Source organism: Dermacentor variabilis, chromosome 5 (genome assembly GCF_050947875.1).
Source record: "Dermacentor variabilis isolate Ectoservices chromosome 5, ASM5094787v1, whole genome shotgun sequence".
In the NCBI taxonomy this organism is placed as follows: Eukaryota; Metazoa; Arthropoda; class Arachnida; order Ixodida; family Ixodidae; genus Dermacentor; species Dermacentor variabilis.
Genome location: NC_134572.1, coordinates 175,675,122 through 175,695,669, shown reverse-complemented (window position 1 = coordinate 175,695,669; position 20,548 = coordinate 175,675,122).

The following is a 20,548-nucleotide window of genomic DNA, read 5'->3' as shown; positions in this document are numbered from 1 at the left end:
CAATTACGAAAATAGAAGCATGACCAGATTGACCCAGATCAGTGGCGAATATGCGCTTTTTTTCGCGCCTTTTCAATGATCCCATCACGCTTTGAACGCGAACGAAACCGAACGACAATATTCGGACAGCCACCATCTTTCCGCGGCACACGGTGACAAACGTCGACGTCTGCGTCACAGATAGGCTCATTGACCACGCTGCCGAGCTTCGCTACACCTGCAAAAAGATTTTCATTTTCAGTGAATGGCACATCTTTAATTTCAACGTTTCTGTTTCTTAAGTACTGTTCCTGGGTTGTCACCACCCGCCGTGGTTGCTCAGTGGCTATGGTGTTGGGCTGCTGAGCACGAGGTCGCGGGATCGAATCCCGGCCACGGCGGCCGCATTTCGATGGGGGCGAAATGCGAAAACACCCGTGTGCTTAGATTTAGGTGCACGTTAAAGAACCCCAGGTGGTCGAAATTTCCGGAGTCCTCCACTACGGCGTGCCTCATAATCAGAAAGTGGTTTTGGCACGTAAAACCCCAAATATTATTATATTATTATTATTATGGGTTGTCACCCTCTCCTCAAGGCCAGACACTTGCTCTCCAAGTTCCTGACATTTGGCTGTCAAAGCAGTGTTTTCCTTTTTTAAAGAAGCGTTTTCTTTTTCAATTGCAGAACAGTCGCACAAATCCGCCTAAAAGCAGGACCCCCAACTTGACAGTCAATATTTTTTCTAAATCCAACCGAGAAGCAGTCGCGGTTGTTACGCCGATTCCGGTCGCCCTCAACCGCAAATTTCCGCGCGTCGCTACTAGACGGCGAGAGGAGGCGATCGCGGCGGCGATTGGATTAAATCGTCCAGTCTCATGTAAGGCTCGTCAAAGTCGCGACAAGAAAGTGCGGCCGTTACACGAGGCTATACGTTAGTTATATCGGCCATATAAGTTTTAGTAAACATGTACTTAATAATTAAAATAACAAGCATAGTGTGCTGCGTGGGCCATGTAAACCTGTAAAATACCTCACTGGATAACCACGAGCACTCGCTGTCACAACGCTGACATTATGAAGAAGGCGAGCAGCGGGGGCGAATGGTTCCTATATCTGCGCGATTCACTGCGACTCCGAATATTTGATTCATCATCATCATCATCATCCCGTTCTCGAGCGCAGCTCTTAGGCGCCCCTTCCGGCGGCAAGTGGCGACGGCAGCGTTGATAGGGTAACCGAGCGAACGAGCACAGCGAAAGATGAAAGAGCGAACGTGGAGCGGGATGTGCAAGACGCGAGCCGCGAACGGCGGATACCAATGAGAGCAGCCCCTTTAGTGACGTGCACGCGGAAAACTGGCGTCATGCGGACAAGCCTAACCGCTCGATGCATGACTGGTCTCAGCCAGACCATTCGTTTCGTATGCGTCAGCTCTCACTCGCGCTTGTTTGGTTTGCTTAGTTTGGTCTCGTTCCCGCTTGTTTCGATTGTCATGGTTTGCGATTGTTTGGTAATCTGATTGTATGCGCGACACGAATTGCGTGGTGCTTTCTGGAAACCACGCGGCACCAGCCATTACATCGGAACCTTCGACGAGTCATGTATAAAAGCCGACGCTCTTGACCCGCAGATAAGATCTTCGAAGATCGCTAGCTCTGCTACACGTCTGTCTCAAATTGTTTGCCTCAATATATCGCGAAATGAAAACACGTGTAGGGCTGCGCTCAAATTTCGCATTAGGGAGTATCGCAATCGTGGGTGAATTTTTTTTTATGTCCACTAAAGGACGGCCTCTATCACCGAACTCCAATTACGACTGTTTCTTGACTTAGACTATGCAATCTGCATAGTCATGAACAGCAGGTTGCCATTATTCCTCAAGAGGAAAATGTTTAACAGCTGTGTCTTACCAGTATTCACGTTGTTGGATCTGCAGGACAATTCGAATTCCTGTCCCCCAGATTTTGGACCTTGCCGTTGGGTGCGGGAGCTGGCCGAGGTTGAGGAGGACTTTGAAATGTAAACTGGAGGTTTATTTACATTATTTACAGTGAGAGTGCAAAGAAATTAACAGTCTTAAAGTCATTACGGGCTGGCAGCAACTCGGACGCTGCGGCCCCTGGCAAGAAGCTCGATATAGATGAATGAAGGAATGCTCTCTTGCTGTTCCTGGTCTCTGGCTTTTAACCCTTTCGGTGTCTCGAAGTCACGTCATTTACGGCCAATCGGCGAGCCCGCTCAGGTGGCGTCATTTTCGGCCAATGGTAGGCGCCCGTGCGAGTGCACGTCACACTCGGCTCAGAGGGACTCCTTGGGCTCCAATTGTCCGAGGGATTACTTGTCGGCGGTATTGCCGTCCTGGTCTGTAGCTGCCGTTACAAAGGCGGGGGCGGGGATTGCTGCCAGGGCTTCACGGTGCATTGCAGCCGTCTTGCCTCGCGGCTTGCAAGCGCTCAGAGGGGCCAGGCGGTTTGTTCTCGAGCGACCTTTCAGAGCCGCAAAGCAGCTTTGCTCGGGACCTACGTTACCTGGAAACGTGCCAGGCTCCAGCTACACTTTCGGGAAGAGTCAAGCAGTGAATAGCTCCACATGCGGCGCACGAGGTGAAGGACGCCAACTTGTTTGGACGTGCTGCGCCTCTGGAACGTGGTAGATGTGCTTCTGCGCTCCTTAATTAGGTGTGATGTGATTCGATGTGGTCTAGTGAACTCGAAGGGGGCTCAGAAAAAGGTCCGGTATCTAACAACGTACGGGGCTGAAACCTGGAGGCTTACGAATTGGGTTTCACTTAAGTTGAGGACGACGCAACGCGCTATGGAAAAAAGAATGATAGGTGTAACGTTAAGGGATAAAAAAAGAGCAGATTGCGTGAGGGAACAAACGCGAGTTAATGACATCTTAGTTGAAATCAAGAAAAAGAAATGGGCATGGGCAGGACATGTAACGAGGAGGGAAGATAACCGATGGTCATTAAGGGTTATGGACTGGATTCCAAGGGAAGGAAAGCGTAGCAGGGGTCGGCAGAAAGTTAGGTGGGTGGATGATATTAAGAAGTTTGCAGGCACAACATGGCAATTAGCACATGACCGGGGTAGTTGAAGTATGGAAGAGGCCTTTGCCCTGCAGTGGGCGTAACCAGGCTGCTGCTGCTGCTGCTGCTGCTGCTGATGATGATGCTGCTGCTGCTGCTGATGATGATGCTGATGCTGATGATGATGATGACGATGATGATGATGATGATGATGACGACGACGACGACGACGACGACGACGACGACGTTGACGATGATGATGATGATGATGCAATATGCAACACTAAGGGTGCGAAAAGAGAGCCTGGGAAGGAATACAGAGCGCCGGAAGTTGGCAGCCTACCCTGCTCGACCTTTATCATTCCACCCACCAATTATACTAACAATTAGGTACTGCACACGGGCCGCGTAGGCGTTAGCAGCGCACAGTCACTCACAGCTACGACAGGGCTAAATGAGAAGACGCCCGCTCTCCTTCCCAAGTGCGCGTTTGATCGCGTGAGCGCGTGGGAGCATAATGTCCATCAAACTGCCATCTTTTTCGGCTGACTGTTAACGTGCTTTTTCTCGCTTCCACGCCATAGGGGTGGCTCCTTCATATGGCGTTTCGGCTTTATACAGAACATCACGGCGGCGGCGGCGGCAAAAATTTGCCTGGAGTTCCGATATAATTGCTATGGCAATACAATTTTTTAAAATAAAAAACATGCGTCAAGCTCACCTGTATCGTAGCTGTGGACATCACTGTGTGCACCGGCTATAAATACGGCATGAGCACCGACAACAAAGCCAACAGTAGGCAAGTCGCTCATCGGTACTTTGCCAAAACCTATCTGACGCTGAAATGGAAGCGTTTTTTCACCGCGTACGCACCAGTGGCTACGTAACACTAGGTGTGCCGGGAGGCAGCACACGCAATTCACTGTGTTCCTACTTGCTCTCGTTGCGCAACGGCAAATCCTGGGATATGCTGAAGCACCTTCTCGACGAAAGCAGCTCCAAGTCAAATCAGAGGCATACGTTGGCCCGGACCCTTCACGAAGTCATCAGGTCTGACACCGTCGATGAACTCGTCTCAAAACTCATGCAGAAGTACCTGCTCGTCCGTCGCGACGGGGTTCCGTCAAGCTAGTCTAGTAACGTTGGTTCCGGCGACCCAACTCCTGCACTACCCAGGTCCTTCTCGCCCCGAGCTGTACGAAGTCTTTTTTCGTTGACGAGGTCAGATAGGCCATCTTCTCGCTCAACCGCAAGTCTGCGCCGGGTCCGAACGGAGTCACGAACAGAATGTTGAGAAACCTCGATGACATGTCGATCGTCTTTCTGACCGACAATATCAACGAGTCCTGGAAAAGGGGCGTTGCTCTTGCAAAATGGAAGACAGCCTGCACGGTGCTCATTCCCAAGCCAGCCAAGGCCCCGAATATCAAGAAGCTCAGGCCGATTTCTCAAACCTCCTGCGTCGGCAAGGCCATCGAGCGCGTCGTCCTCAACAGGCTCAATGGGTACCTCGAAGACAACGAGGTTTACACGTACATGATCGGCTTCCGCACCGGACTCTCGACGCAGGATGCCATGAAACTAATCAAGCATGAGATCGAGGATAGGCATTCAACAGACGTCAAGGCTCTGCTCGGTCTGGACCTCGAGAAGGCTTTCGACAACGTGCTCCACACCTTCATTGTCAAGACGATTTCGGATCTGGGTCTCGGTTCCAGATTCTACAGCTACGTCAGCTCTATACTAACGGACAGGAAAGGCAAGCCTCGCATTGGAAACTTCCCCTCCGAAGCTTTTCCCCTCAGAGGGAGGGGCACTCCTCAGGGCGCCGTCATCTCCCCCACACTGTTTAACATCTATCTCGTCGAGGACGTCAAGCACACCATCTACGCCGACGATATCACCATCTGGTGCTCCGGCGGCTTCGAGGGCAGAGTCGAAGAAGCCATGCAGGAGGTGATCGACATGATCGAGGACTATCTCCGCACCACCGGACTTCGATGCTCCCCCGCCAAGTCGGAGCTTCTGCTTTACAGAAAAGAGAAGGGAGGCAGACCCAAAGATTGGAAGGCAGTCTCCGAAAGCAGCATCAGTGTTCGCACTTGTGACGGGGGGGTTATACCCAGGGTCGACGTTATTCGGGTCCTGGGCATGCTTGTCGAATTCAACGGCGGGAACGGAACGGCTCTCCACAAGATCTCAACGACGGACAACGCATTCCGCCTCGTTCGCAGAATCGCAAACCGGCACCGAGGCATGAAGGAAAACAATCTCCTGAGGCTGATAAATTCCTTCGTACTATGTCACCTCACGTACACGATTTCTATGCACAACTGGCTCAGAGCGAAGCGAGACAAGCTGAACGCTAACATCCACAATGTAGTCAAGAGGGCTCTCGGGCTACTCATCAGGACCCATATCGAGGATCTCCTCAAGCAGAGGGTACATAACACAGCCGAGGAGACTGCCGAAGCACAAGAACGCGCGCAACTCACTCGCCTGACTACCACAGCGGCAGGTAAACGCATCCTTGAAGACCTGGGTTACCACACTGGAATTCCCGATGGTCAGTACTCCGATCCCTAGCTGCATTCGAAACAAGTTCGAAGTGGCCCCTGTGCCTTGAAACGTCCATCTCATCTACAACGGGGCAGACGCAAGGCCAGAGCAGCAGCGATCCTCAAACAGATAAAGCAACAAGACATTAGAGCAAGCTTCGTCGACGCCGTGGAATACAGCTATGGGAAGACCTTTTTCGTCGTTGTGGTAAACTCCAGCGCCAAGATTTCCAATGGCGCAACGGAAATTCGCGTCCAATAGCGCAACGATTCGCACTTCAGACCCCGGAGTCACCGAGCAAGCCGCCATCGCCCTTGCCCTCCTTGACGGTAGTAGGTCCGAGACGTATAGCGATTCCAAAACGGCAGTTAGGGCTTTTCAGAAGGGTTGCATCGCAAAGCAAGCTGCTCGTCCATATTCTCTCACGCATCATTCGATTCACTGGTTTGCCGCTCACGCAGGGTCGGTCGAAGGTGCTCCCCCGAACCACATTGAGCCTGCTCACGAGGCTGCGCGTGACCACACCGACCCCGCTTCCTCTGTAAGAAGCGCCGACTCCCCTCCTCCCTACGGCCACAAGAACGTTCCCGCTACTCACAACGAGGTTACGAAATTCTTCTACATGTCTAGAAGGGTCTATCCACCAAGTTGAATAGGGTGCAAGACGTTTCGCTTAGACTTCTACAGACCAGCACATATGCGTGTATGTCCGTTCTACACGAGGCTTACCCCGACGTATATCGCGACCACGCCTGCCCGTCCGGCGGGGAGACCTCCACTCTAGCGCACATGCTCTGGGAGAGCGGGTCGACATGCCCCAAGTTCATCTAGGAGAAGCGGGACTCGCTTCTGCGTAGCCCTGCTCTAGACAAGCAAATACTTGCTGTCCGGCGTGCCCGCGACCGGGCCAATGGGCTAGACCTGCCCGTCCCGACGCGGGGCTAGCCGAAAGCGCGACGAGTTCGCGTCCCTCGCCGGACCTGCAATAAAGTTTCTTCACTCACTCACTCACTTGCTCTCGTGTCCTTTCGCGCTTTTGAGATATCGCTGTTTTATTTATTGATTGGTTTACTTGCAAGCACGGTTGTTTTTTGTCACCCTGATAATTTATTACTCTATAATCTTTTATTCTGGTGCCGAGAAATAAAAGCACGCAATGGCATAAGGCATGATTTTATAAGTAATTAAACTATTGCGTTATAGAGTCACATGGCTTTATCCCAACAATTCTAGTCATAAGTTGCGTTCAGAAATTTTTACATATTGCGTAATATTCATAAACGTTTTTTATTTATTTATTCAGGTTTTTTTTTACAGGTTCCGTCAGGAACATTGAGTAAGGGGGGCGATTGAATCAAACACAAGTTTAACAGAAGCAACGCAGTATCAAACAATACAATGTGGTTACGTAGTACAAATAAATAAAAAAAGGTTAACATGACACAAGCACACTATAGTTACAAAAACGTTATTGTTTGCAAAGACGCGATAACGCAGAAATGTACGATACACAAGGGCTACACGTTATGTTTTATCTTCTCAACTGACCTATCTTCATGAAAATGTTTCTTGACTGCATCGTTGTATATTAAAGCTTTCACAAGGTGCTACCTGGCTTTTTTTTTTCATTTATGTATATATTTGTACGACTTCATACGCACAACACAAATCTGTACCCCTAAAGTGTTTAACTGTATTCGCTTGCTGCATGGCTCATCCGAGAGACGCCAGTCTCTTGGTGATGCTAGGGGACTCAAGCTGTGAAATTGAACTGTCTCCTACTACGAGGTCTTGTAAATACTCATATAGGGCCGTCACTTCAGTGAACAATTCTTCGAGGTCACACGATGTTTCTTCAAGTGAAACTGTTCTTAAATGTTACATTTATCAGTTGCCTCAATTCAAAAAGAACACGTACTCGTGGCACCTATGGCAGAAAGGATGTTCGACATCCGCCGCCAAGGTTTGTGAGTGGTGGCGCTGGCTAACACTTCTAAATGTTAGTTCTAGTGCTAAAACATAAATACCCAAGAAATCGGATGGGAAAACGGCACCGTGGTAGCTCAATTGGTAAAGCATCGCACGCGTAATGCGACAAACTGGGATCGTTCCCAACCTGCGCCAAGCTGTTTTTCATCCCCTTTTATTGTCACTAATTATTCATTCCTTTAATTTAATCAGTAAGCACAAGTGATCTCCCCTGTGTTGTCCTCGGGGTCTTTATTTGTTGGCTTTGCATGAATATATGCATATTAATGTGCAGAAGACAAAGATAATGACGAATAACGGGGGGGGGGGGGGGCAAGGGAGCGAGAGTTCAGGGTCGTCAGTCAGCACCTAGAGTCTGTGAAGAAGTCCGTTTACCTAGGACAATTATTCACAGGGAACCCTGATCATGAGAAGGAAATTCGTACAAGATAAATATGGGTTGGATCGCATACGGCAGACATTGTCAGCTCCTGACTGGAAGCTTACCATTTTCATTGAAAAGGGAAGTGTATAACCAGTGTATTCTACCGGTGCTGACAAACTCAATAATCATTTCCTAACTTCTGGTGCAGCAGGTCAGGCAAATAATACAACAAATGACTGTGAACAATACATTTCTTCTTCCTGCGCGCAATCTATTTTCTTGACTCCATATAGTAAATTAGAAATAGTTACATACCTGAAATCGTTAAATAAATATACTGCCGCTGGCTATGATGACATTAAGGCTGACCCAATTAAATGTGTTGCTGAATTACTATGTGGCCCACTTCAGCACATCCGAAATCAAGCTTTCACCACGTGTACTTTTCCTGAAGGCATGAAGATAGTCAGAGTAGTAGTCATTCACAAAGGTGGCTCTCATAATGACTTGAATAACTATCGGCCTACATCTGTGCTACCTTTATTTTCTAAAGTGTTAGAATATACATTAAAATCACGATTAATGAAGTTTATTCGCGACCACCAAATGCAATTTAGCTTCCGTGAAAAGAAATCAACCGAAACGGCGCTCTTAGATATTAAAGAAAAATTAGTTTATAATATTGATAATACGCAATACATTCTTGGTTTATTTCTAGACATTAAAAAGGCGTTCGATTCTATTAAGCATACCATTTTGTTTCGCAAACTCTCTCACTACGGTGTTAGAGGTTTGGTATTAAATCTTATACGCAGTTATCTATCCAACAGGGTGCAATTTACTAGCCTAAATGGTTACCGTTCTCAATTACAGCCGATAAAATATGGCGTACCGCAAGGCTCTATCCTTGGACCATTATTCTTCATTCTTTATATAAATGATCTCCTGACATAGTTCTCTATGAAGACGACACAAGTATTTTTCTTACAGGTAAACACTTATTTGAACTTGAAAAGGCAGCTAATAGATGGTTAACTAATCTATCAAACTGGTTGCATTGTAATCAACGTCAACTAAATGTACAAAAGACTAAGTATATTATTTTCAAAAGCCCTAATAAGCCTGATGACTATAGTACCTGTATTAGATTTAAAAATTGTGCTATCTAACCGGTTTCTACTTATAAGTTTCTAGGTGTCGTCTTTCAATAAAACTTGAGCTGGACATCACATGTAAACAAGATACATGCAAATATGTGCAGGTCAATTTCTATATTGTATAATACCAGAACCTTGGTGCCAAAATGGTTAAAACTACAGCTATAGTATGCCCTTGTTTATTCACATATACACTATTGTCTACTAATCTGGGGTACAACTACTAAGACAAATTTAGATAGGTTAATAATCCTACAAAAAAGATATGTGCGTTGCATCAAAAACCTTCAACGTAGTGACCACACTGGACCATACTTTTCCAAGCTAAACATACTCACAATAGATCATCTATTCCAACTAAGGCTTGCTATGTATACACATAGGGAAATTCTGCATGACCCAAATACCCTGTCCACATTTTTGTCATCCGACAACTCACAATATCACCTTAGGCATAGCAGACTCAGAACACCTATGTTTAGAACCAAATATGGTACTCAGACACTCGCCTACCTAGTACCTCATTTTCTCAGTAAAAATCCAGAAATCGCTACTATGATTCAGGAATGCAGATCTCCTTATAGTCTAAAGAAAAAGGTTAGGAATTATCTTATGCTAAGTTCCTAATGGTACTTAACTGTCCTTGCGGCCTCGATAACTTTTCTTTTTATTTTAGTCTTTTTATCTCTTACATTTTTTTCTCCTATTTGCTATGTAATGTTTTGTAACACACATACGTATTATTTGCTTGTTTAAATATTACCATGTTCTCGCGCATTACTGATGATATATTATGTATAAAGTGTAACAATCTTACTTTTTTGTGTACTTGATTGCTTGCCGCATACATTTTGTTCTTTTTCTTGTTTCTACATTGTTCCACTTTATTTTCATGATGATCTAACCCCCTGAGCAATGTACGGGTAGGGGGCCTTTTTCAAGCAGTTGCATCTGCTTTTAGCCTCTACATCCCAGACAATGTATTGTCTAAATAAAGCATTCATTCATTCATATGGGGCAGAGACTTGGAGACTGACAAAGAAGCTTGAGAACAAGTTAAGGACCGCACAAGGAGCGATGGAACGAAGAATGCTAGGCCTAACCTTGAGAGACAGAAAGAGAGCAGTTTGGATCAGAGAGGAAACGGGTATAGCCGATACTCTAATTGACATTGAGAGAAAGACATGGCGCTGGGCAGGTCATGTAATGCGCAGGTTAGATAACCGGTGGACCAGTATGCTTACAGAATGGGTGCCAAGAGAAGGAAAGCGCAGCAGAGGACGGCAGAAGACTAGGTGGGGCGATGAAAGGAGGAAATTCGCGGGCTTTAGTTGGAATTGGGTGGCGCAGGACAGGGGTAATTGAAGATCGCAGCGAGATGCCTTCCTCCTGTAGTGGACAAAAAATAGGCTGATTATATATATATATATATATATATATATATATATATATATATATATATATATATATATATATATATATATATATATATATATATATATATATGCCTGGGGTTCGAGAAAAGCTGGTTTCCGCCTATGGAGAGAAGGGAAATAAACTTGTTTTTCCTTTTAGTTCGCGTTACTCCTTTTCAAATAAAAATGTTTTCTTCAGCCCCCTCCTGCGGCCACATTCTTGGCCTCTCCGGTTTAAAGTGTACGCGTCATAAAAGTGGAAATAAACAACAAAATGAGAGGTCCCGAAGAATAAAGTAACGCAACGAGATTCGAGTGCGCCAGTAGTAACAGGAGAGACACGCTGGAAGAGAAAGACACGCACGTCGCACTGATTACAAAAGTATACAAGAGAATACAAAATTAGCATAACGGTATCGTCCTCCGCAGAGTCCCTGACAAACAGGCAGCCAAGTCAGTTTCTTATAGGAAGGTAAGCGACTCTGCAAAAACGTTGAAGATCTGAACATTTCAGTTTCCTCTCAGTCAGCCAATTGATGTGAACAGCAATTCTATTAAGGCATCCTAACTATACCACCTGCAACTTGTGCACCTTCTTTTTATCATTTGAGAAAGTGCTATAAGTGGCGTGGCCTCTAAAAGGAGTAAGAACGCCAAAGTTTCCTCGGCATACTGAGAAGTGATGCGCCGTCGAGTTTCAGCCTTTCGCAAGTTATAAAACTTTGCTGCTAAGAGGAAGTCCTCTTCGTGAATATCGCAAACGTTTTAGAACATATATTCACTTTCTAAGAAGTGAACTGCGAGCTTGCGCAGCCTTTCGATGCCCAAATTTTGCTTTTTTTATGTTTTTATTTTCAGCGCCGTTTTTCGTCCTCCAGCCTACCGCCCCAGGAAGTGTGCACTAGAAAAATGAGCCGAGTTCGGCACGTTTTCAAGACCAATACACTAAGCGAATTTTTTCTACGATCTTGAAATATATATTCGGCAGAACTTAACCTTTGAAGAGTAAAAGGTTCTTTACCGTCTGCACACCCTCCCCCCTGCTGCTCCACACCCGCGCGCCCAGACCTCTTCTATACTTTTCTTTCTCTTGTTTTTCTTTTCGAGCAATGTTTCACAATTTCCGTTACAGCGCGTCGCTACCATTACAAAAAAAATTCCGTAGTCTTCTTTGGCTGAAAACTGGCGATGGCTTTTGGTTTACGTCGTCGAATATCTCCGCGAGATAAGTCGGTCTATATATATATATATATATATATATATATATATATATATATATATATATATATATATATATATATATATATATATATATATCCACGTGACTAAAGTGTATTGAAGCCCTCGCGAAATCGGTATTTTTTAAGTGCGCGAAAGCGCCTGACTCGCACTCTCATTGAGATGCATGATCAAATATTCATTTGCTTCGCGGGGGCGAAGCTCGGCTATACATCAACGTTTCGAAAGTACTGCTCCGAATATTTCACTGTCTGCAGCATTCGCTTTTACTCCGTAGGTTATAAACTGCTTTCGGAGGAAACTGGGAAGCGGTTGCTCTCATGCGAGGTCCCAATACGAGCATGCCTTCAAAGCACGAACCGTGTGTGTCTACACCACGATGCGACGCAACTTTACTGTGTCGCTTGTGGCTGGCCATCGCATATACACAAAGGCCTAGTGTTTTTCTATCGGCGTGATGAACGGTGCCTCGTGTAACATCCGCGATTGTGACGGGGCCTTAGCACGTCTCCTCATCTGCTGCCATTCGTTTTGACGATGAAAGACAGACTTGCGTGCTGCTTTAAGACACCTAGCTGGATGACAGAGGCTTATCAGAAGAGACGATAGTGGTTTTGATTTGGTTTTGATTTGGTGTTTATTTATTTCCAGTGAAAGGTGAAGCCAAGGCAAGAAGCCGTAGTCCTGACTGGGTCTTGGCTCCATGTTGCAAACAGCAGCACACGCATCCAGTGCATATATAACAACAAAATACACGTGTAAATCAAATACACGAATTGATATAGAATAACACAAAATACACTAGTTATTTACATAGCAAATAAATATCACGATGCATCAACACAATAACTGAACATTTATACGTTGAGAAAATCACAAAAGAAAAGAACTTGCCCTACACGTCTACAATCTTACATCGAGTCCCACAGCGAGTACCACTATATAGGATATTCATTCAAATATTGCTTTATATTTTTTAAACACCTCTGCTGAAATCGAGAATGCTACATCTAGTGAAGTTTGATGACGAATGGTACCTGAAAGGTTAATTTCTTTCTCCTGTAGTTAGTCCGAGTGACAGGCACTAATTTTGAACGTGTTCTCAGATTGTACAATACGGCGGGCCCGTCAGGTAGTGGTGTAAAAGTTTGTTTTGGTGAATATATTGCAGTAGACGATAGTAATATATGTGATATGCTCATAGAATAGTATATTTCCTGAATAAGGGTTCTGTAGGCCAATCCCGTGGTCTGCCATAATTTTCAATGGCTCTAAGGACTGTCTTGCAGGACAAGCATCCTATTTAATTTCCAGATGAAGTGGTTCCCCGTGCAACAATACAATATAATATTTTGGAATAAAAAACGAGCATAGTACATAGAAATTTTGAGCCATGTGAGTATGAAATTAGTACTTTTATAACCACATCCTACAGTTTTACTCGAATCTTTTCCTAAATTATGTACATGCACATTCCATGAAAGGTTTTCATTAAACCAAACACCTTGAAAGCTGTTATTGGTAACTTGTTTTATGATATTGTTTCTATATTAATTACTGCACTACATCGTTCAGTAGTATTGATGGGCCTAAATATTATGTGTGTAGTTTTAGTAAGATTCATGCTTGCTTATTTGCGATCAACCAATTCCCCAACCTGTTTAAATAACCATTGACCCTTATTTCTAATTTAGTTAAGGATCCGTCAGTTAAGCGGCATTGGTGTCATCAGTGTACCTGACCAGATTGGGTGAGTCAGGAATATTAGTCATATGTTTATTATACACTATGAATAATAATGGCCCCAAAATTTATGTCTGGGGAACACCTTGTAGTGTAACCATGGGAGTAGAAGAGCAGTGATTGACTCTTACAAACTGAAGACTGTTGCACAAATAATCTTTTAATAAGTCCAAAAGTACACCACGAACTCCATAATCAGCCAATTCACACAATAATATATCACGTTGCACACAGTCAAAAGCTTTCTGAAAGTGAAGAAATAAACGAAAGGTATACATCCGAGATTCAATGTTATCAATTATTTTCTGGTTAATTGACGACAATGCTTGTTCAGTAGGCTTTCGCTTCACAAATCTATATTGCGAGCTCGCTATAACGATATATTTATTTTTAAAAAAGTTTTGTAGCCTAATGCTTATTACTCCCTCAAACACTTTAGATAACAATGGCAGTATAGAGATTAGATGATAATTTCAAATTTAATTTCAGTTACCACCCTTATGCAATGGACACACACGAGCTACCTTTACATGACTGGGTAACGTGCCAGTTGTAAGCATGAGGTTAATGATTACGTCAAAAAATCACATATGAACATCGATACATGTTTCAGGGATCTATTCCGCCATGCCTTGCTGATGTTTTTCCTTCTAAGGTTATTAAATTAAACGTTATTAAATTAAACCAGCGACTTAAATGGTAGTTGCTGAATACAGTTAACAAAGTCTGATAGTGGGTATATCAGGTTTTAGTACGTCCTACACGAGATTGGGCCACTGTACTCCGCAGTCCCAACATTCACAAAAAACTCATTCACTGCTGTAGCTAGATCAGAACCAGTCAATATTCCATTGGATGTAGTTATCTCTGATGGGTCAGATTGAGTTTTCCTATTCAATAAATTATTTACCTGCCACCATACTTTCTTGGCGTGATTACGTATCAGCCTAAAGCGCTCAACACAGTAATTTGATTTCGTAGCTTTCAGTCCATTATTTAGTTTGTTCCTCCACTTTCTGTATTCTGAAAAAAAATATCAGCATTTTTAGTTTCCATAAACCTATGGCAGATTTCATTTCTCTTCTTATTTTTGTCATACAACGCTTTATTTATCCACGGTTTTCTCAACTTATTACTTTTCATTTTCCTTTCTCTCAACGATAAGGCTTCATCATAGTAGGCAAAAAATTTTTTTGAAGGAAAGCTTCGTATGCTTTGTTTACATCGGTCATCTCATATATGGTAGCACAAGAAGCATCGTCAATCAGTGATTTGAATTTATCCAAGGACCCTTCATTAATGTCTGTAGACATTTATGCTACCGCGAACAATTTGGGCTTGTACAATCTAATAGGGGCAATACAGAAAACAGGCAAATGGCCACTAATCTCGTTTATCAGCACACCACACACAATTTCAGAATACATTCGTGAAACAGATATCCAGCAAACTAGAAGTGGTTGGACTTACCCTTGTGGGTAAAGTCATGGTGTTAGAACAGGCGTCTGTATGTATAATACTATTAAGTCCCCGTACTATATTACTGTCGAAAATTAGGTTTATGTCGACATCACCCATAAGAACAACCGGAGGCTCGGACGTTAGGAATTCCATTAGATTTTCTGAGAACCAGAAAAATTGTAATCTGTTGCCAGCAGGTGGATTGTATACTGTTGCTACCATAGTATGGGACTGGGCTACGACCAGCCATTCAACATTTCGAGTCATGATTGCGAAATCTTCTGTTGCCCCGTGTGCATAGCAACGTTTAATGTATACTGCAACACCACCGCCCCTGTCACTCGACCTAATTAGACCATTGTAATTCAAGAGCTTTAGCAAGAGTGATCTTACGGTGCATTGGGCATGGTCAACTCTTCTCCACGCTCCTAAAATCTTTTCTTCCGTAAAGGGGCGGGAGTCCAAGCAGTCAAAACCAGATTTCGCTCGGCCGCATATTGAGGGCACACGCAAAGTACGTGAGTTATTGCCTTGGGAGTGCGACAAACATTACAGTCAGGGTCTCGTTCTCGTCCAGCCTTGTGCAGGAAATGTTTGCCCGATGCTTGCGGCGTGCGCACTGCTGCCAAACTGCTGCCAGGCGGTGTCCAAAACCATGATGATCATGATGATTTAATGGAATCCCCTTTGCAGCGGGGCGGTGACAAATAGTCACCTAGCCTGCTTGATTTAATCAGGTATGCTATACATGTTTCTTTTATCTACCGTTTCTGTATAAATCTATTTAATAGTTTTGTTTTTCCTTCAAAATCTACCTTGTACCGCAAGCTTTGACTGCGAGGAAACCTGTCGTATCAATCTTTTCCCTGCTTTTTTTTTCGCCAATATTCTAAACATCTCTTGCTTACCTTGACTGCTGACCGATTGACGCTTCCGTCCACTTTGAGCTCAAGCGCTTTTGGAAGCTGTGCGTCACCTACGGCGCTTACTGGGTGAATCCCTTCACCTTTCATTAGGATGTGCTCAGTGGTCTCTGAATTTTTGCTGCAGCATACAGATGCCCCATCTACGGTGGCGTAGCTAGGTCTTCTGTCACCCCCCCCCCCCCACGGGTGAAATCATGAAGGCGAGGATATCGAATATTTCCAGAGAGGGGGAGGGGCGATGCTCCAGCACCAACGCCTCAGATACCGCGCATGTCACCCACCCTCCTCCTCCCTCTTCGCTTTCGTTCCCAGAGATCGCGAATGTAGCGGGTATACACACTGTTTTATTTTCTGCACCAAATAACACAAGGTGCTGCAGTGATAACTTGTGATGAGCGCATTTGCACATCTGCTATCAGAATGTAAGGCTTCGCAGCCAATACAGATGCGGCTTCGTGGAAAATATCACACAAGTAGCAAAAACATTCTAAAAAAGTTTTAATTAGCAATTTTAGAGGCAAATATTGCATATTCAAAATAGAAGCCTGACAGGCATATGTTTCCCAACAACAACGTCACAAATATCTTCATAGGTACCACGGCGTGTAGTATTTTGGCTAAGGCAGCCCTGAAGCCAATCGAAAATTAAACAGCGTGTCATTGACGACGATCTCCCTACCCTATTAGAAAACGTCACCTCCTTACCTGCTGCACGGGCGCCAACCTGCTATGACAATTACGAGTTCTGTTAATTCTGATCCATAAAGCATTTCCTTTAATAAAGAAAAAATGAGACATCCACCCCATTGTAACAATTGCTACAAAGACAACCTATACGGGATCCTCGAAACTAATTGTACTAATTGCTACAATAGGATGGATGTCTCATTTTTCCTTTATTACTTGCTTCTCGCCACCTTGCGGGTTTCCGCGGAACTATTACGTCAAAGCCTTTCTTTATTTGCTGATTTTGACAAATGTGATTATCCGAGCTGCGGTGCCACCACCAGGTTGGGAACGAAATAGAGCACGCTTCGCATCGATTCCTGGCGTCACGACGTAAAAAAGAAAGAGAAGACCGCGATGAAGCCTGTGCGAGCGGAAGCTTGCGCTACTGTTGGTATGCACTCGCAATAGGCAGGATGGAGATATCTACGTCACTGGTTCACTGTGACATTTCTTTCGGTACTGCCACACTGGGCCCCTCGCAGTGCCCAAGTACTGCAGCACCCAAGACAATTTTGTTTATAGAAGTTTCTACTGAGTTAATAATATGACTTTGGGTCCTCAATTCCCAAATTGCAATGTTTCCTCTGTAATTGCTAATTAAGCAGTTATATAATATATCCTCATTGATTATCTGCCATATTCTGCACGATACCGAGTTCCTAGTGGTCACAAAGACACGACCCGCCGTGGTTGCTCAGTGGCTATGGTGTTGGGCTGCTGAGCACGAGGTCGCGGGATCGAATCCCGGCCACGGCGGCCGCATTTCGGTGGGGGCGAAATGCGAAAACACCCGTGTGCTTAGATTTAGGTGCACGTTAAAGAACCCCAGGTGGTCAAAATTTCCGGAGTCCTCCACTACGGCGTGCCTCATAATCAGGAAGTGGTTTTGGCACGTAAAGCCCCAAATATTATTATTATTATTATTATTATTCACAAAGACACGTAGCGTGATAGAATATGGGAAAGGTAGTGACTACAGTGACGGGGCCCGTCACTTTAGCAACAACACTGTAGCGAAGGGGCCGTCACAACGATGTCAGTATTCGGGGCGATCATAGTTTCATACAACTATGGGGGCGAGGAGTTACGGAGTCGCCATCTGTTGGAAGCGCCTCACTTACGTAGTCTGAGGGATAACGCGGTGTGCTCCACATAGGTTTGGCTATCGGCGCTAAGCAAAAGATACTACGCGGGAGCCCTCCTTGACATTTTTGCAATTACTCTCGAAATGACAGAAGTATTTTACCTATAAAATAATAATCTTGGATAAACAGAAAGCACAGAATGGCTTACAGACGCTATCTCTTTACCTACTACGTGCAGTAAGCTGGGACACTGCGCGTGGTCGCCGCAATCGATCCCGCCGAACCGGTTTCTTACGTGAAAGGTAGGCAATCGCTGAGAGAAAACTATGTGAAATATGTTTTTATAGTGAGCTGTCGGTGTAACCAGATGGGGCATAGCAGAATGAAGCTTCAATGCAGCGATCGCACGGGTTCGCAGGGGCCGACTGCGCGTCTTCATGCATGTTCGCACACAATGTTTCGCTTTCGCTGCGAGCGCGTTTTCGCACTGTGCCGTGAGCTTTATGCCGCAGTATATGAGCATCTGACGGTACGCAAGCAATCATTGTTACATAGACACTATCAGAGCTGTTCAAAAATAATTTCATTATGGCTAGGCTTCGGCGCCTACGGCGACTTGTGATGTGCCGTCGCGACGATTTAGTCTTTTCTTTTTCTTTTCTTCTAATGTCTTGGAAGCTTCAATATAATTATTTCTCAAGTTGCATCGCACTTTATGTCTATCGGTCTTTGTCGGCTTATCGGCGAGAAATTACCGGCTGCTTCTTAATCCAGTAAAATATTCGTTGTCGGGCGCTACACAAGTATGAGCATATGCCATGACATTTTTTATTGTGCTTTTTACCCTTCCCTTTTCATTCAGAATCAGAATTCTAGTGAACTTTCTTTCTCTATTTCTTTATTATTATCATCATAGGTGTTACACTAGTACATACGCAAGACTGTTGGACCCAACAGCCGCAGGCTAGTTAATGGGTCCGAATATGCAAAATATATTAGACATTCGGTACAAGCATAAGGGCATCAATACAGGGGATGAATGCAACACATTAGCACATTAAAAACAGAAATAAAAATATATTTTTTTGCGGCATGCATGGCAATTATTGCCAGTTACATAAATTATCAAACCCCAAACAACTAGAACGCCAAGCAAGAATACAGGCACAATGTCAGTGGGTTATAGCTAATAAACAGTGCTTTGCTGAAATCTTGTGTTTCTTATTTTGGTAGGTATGTTGTTCCATGTCTTGACTCCAACAAATTCAAGTCGTCTTTTGCCATATACATATACATTACGTATAGGAGGCAGGTCGAAATTTCCAGCGGCAGTACTTCTGGTAGCACGTGATGATGAAACAAATATGGACACAGGGAAAGGATGACTACGTTTAACAACACTGTTTACGTAGCTAGCTGTGTTATGCTCCCGATCGAATAGCAATATGTTTAGTTGAATGAACAGTGGCCTGCTGCAGGTGTATCGGTTCGATCGAGTGCGTCATGATTCTTAATGCCCGCTTTTGTATAACCAAATGGAGCATAACAGAATGAAGCTTCAATCCAACCGGGCCCCGTCACTGCAGTGCAGATGTCAAAGTGCCGGGCCCCGTCATTGTAGTACAGACGTTAAAGTGCCGGGCCCCGTCACTGCAGTCACTACCTATGGGAAAGGTAATATCCTTACAAAATTCACCTAATAGAATTGCGTGCAGCCGAAAGAATTAAGACACTGTGTTTGTGACATGAAGTCACACAACAACAAAATTATAAAGAGACGGTTACCTAGGACTAGGAGACGGTGTTTTTATTCAACACCGCGAAACTGATGCAAAAGTAATGCACTAAAAATCATGACGGCGGCCTTTACCCGCGCCTCCTCGGAGCGAGTGGGAGAGGGAAAGCAAGCCCGCGACTACAGCCTGTCGAATCGTTGTACGCCGCCACATCCATCGGCCGCAACAAGTCTGAAGACGATCCTGAGAATCCCGTTTGCTTCGGTCGACGGCCGCACTTGTGAACTTTGCACCGTCACTCGTTCTCAAGGCATGCTTCGCCGTAAACGGGAGCGCCGGCGCGCTCGTTCTGCGCCCGCGCGGGGGATCTTGCTGGTGTTTTTGTTCGTCTTCACAGCGCGCACTGAACGGAAGAGGGACCCAAGGGACACATCCCCAGACTGTATGTACGTTTAGCGATGCCCGCTCCTACCATGAGCACATGAAACGTTCCGCTATAAGGCGGCTAGTTTAGCGACCACTTAGCGAACTAAGTTTTTTAGCTCGCACATTCGTGCAATTATTACGTAGGATGTTGATGAATCTGCAGCCGACATTTCTGTGGCACTACACATCTGGTACATTGGGTACGTGATCAAGGGCTGCTGGTTACCGGAGCATTATTTGCCCTTTACTCCCAGTCAAGCCGGCGGAAAGAGGGTGGTCTTCCGACATATATGACACCCCCTACTCTTTCCCCCCTCATCTGGTATCTGGCACCCGGGGCCAGGTGCTACTCTACTGGGATTCGCAGCCTTAACACCGAAGGTCGTAGATTCGGCTCCTACCAAAGGTCGAGGGTTTGTAGCCTTTTCGTACCTTTCGTGTCGTCGACGCGTTCTCGCTCAAGGTCGACTAACGGATGAGACATATAAGACTTTCCCCTTAATAATTAAAACATAGTGTGCATTTTGGCAAAACATACATTGCTGAAAAGGGTTCAACTCCAAAAAAAAAGAGTAAACGCTTTCAAATGGGTGTATTACTTCGCCTACTACTACTTCGCCTTTTCTATGGGTGTAAGGGAGCGATTTATAGACGGGCGAAAACACCCTTACGGCTGCAACTTCCCTTAACTCACGCTGTTACGAGCAG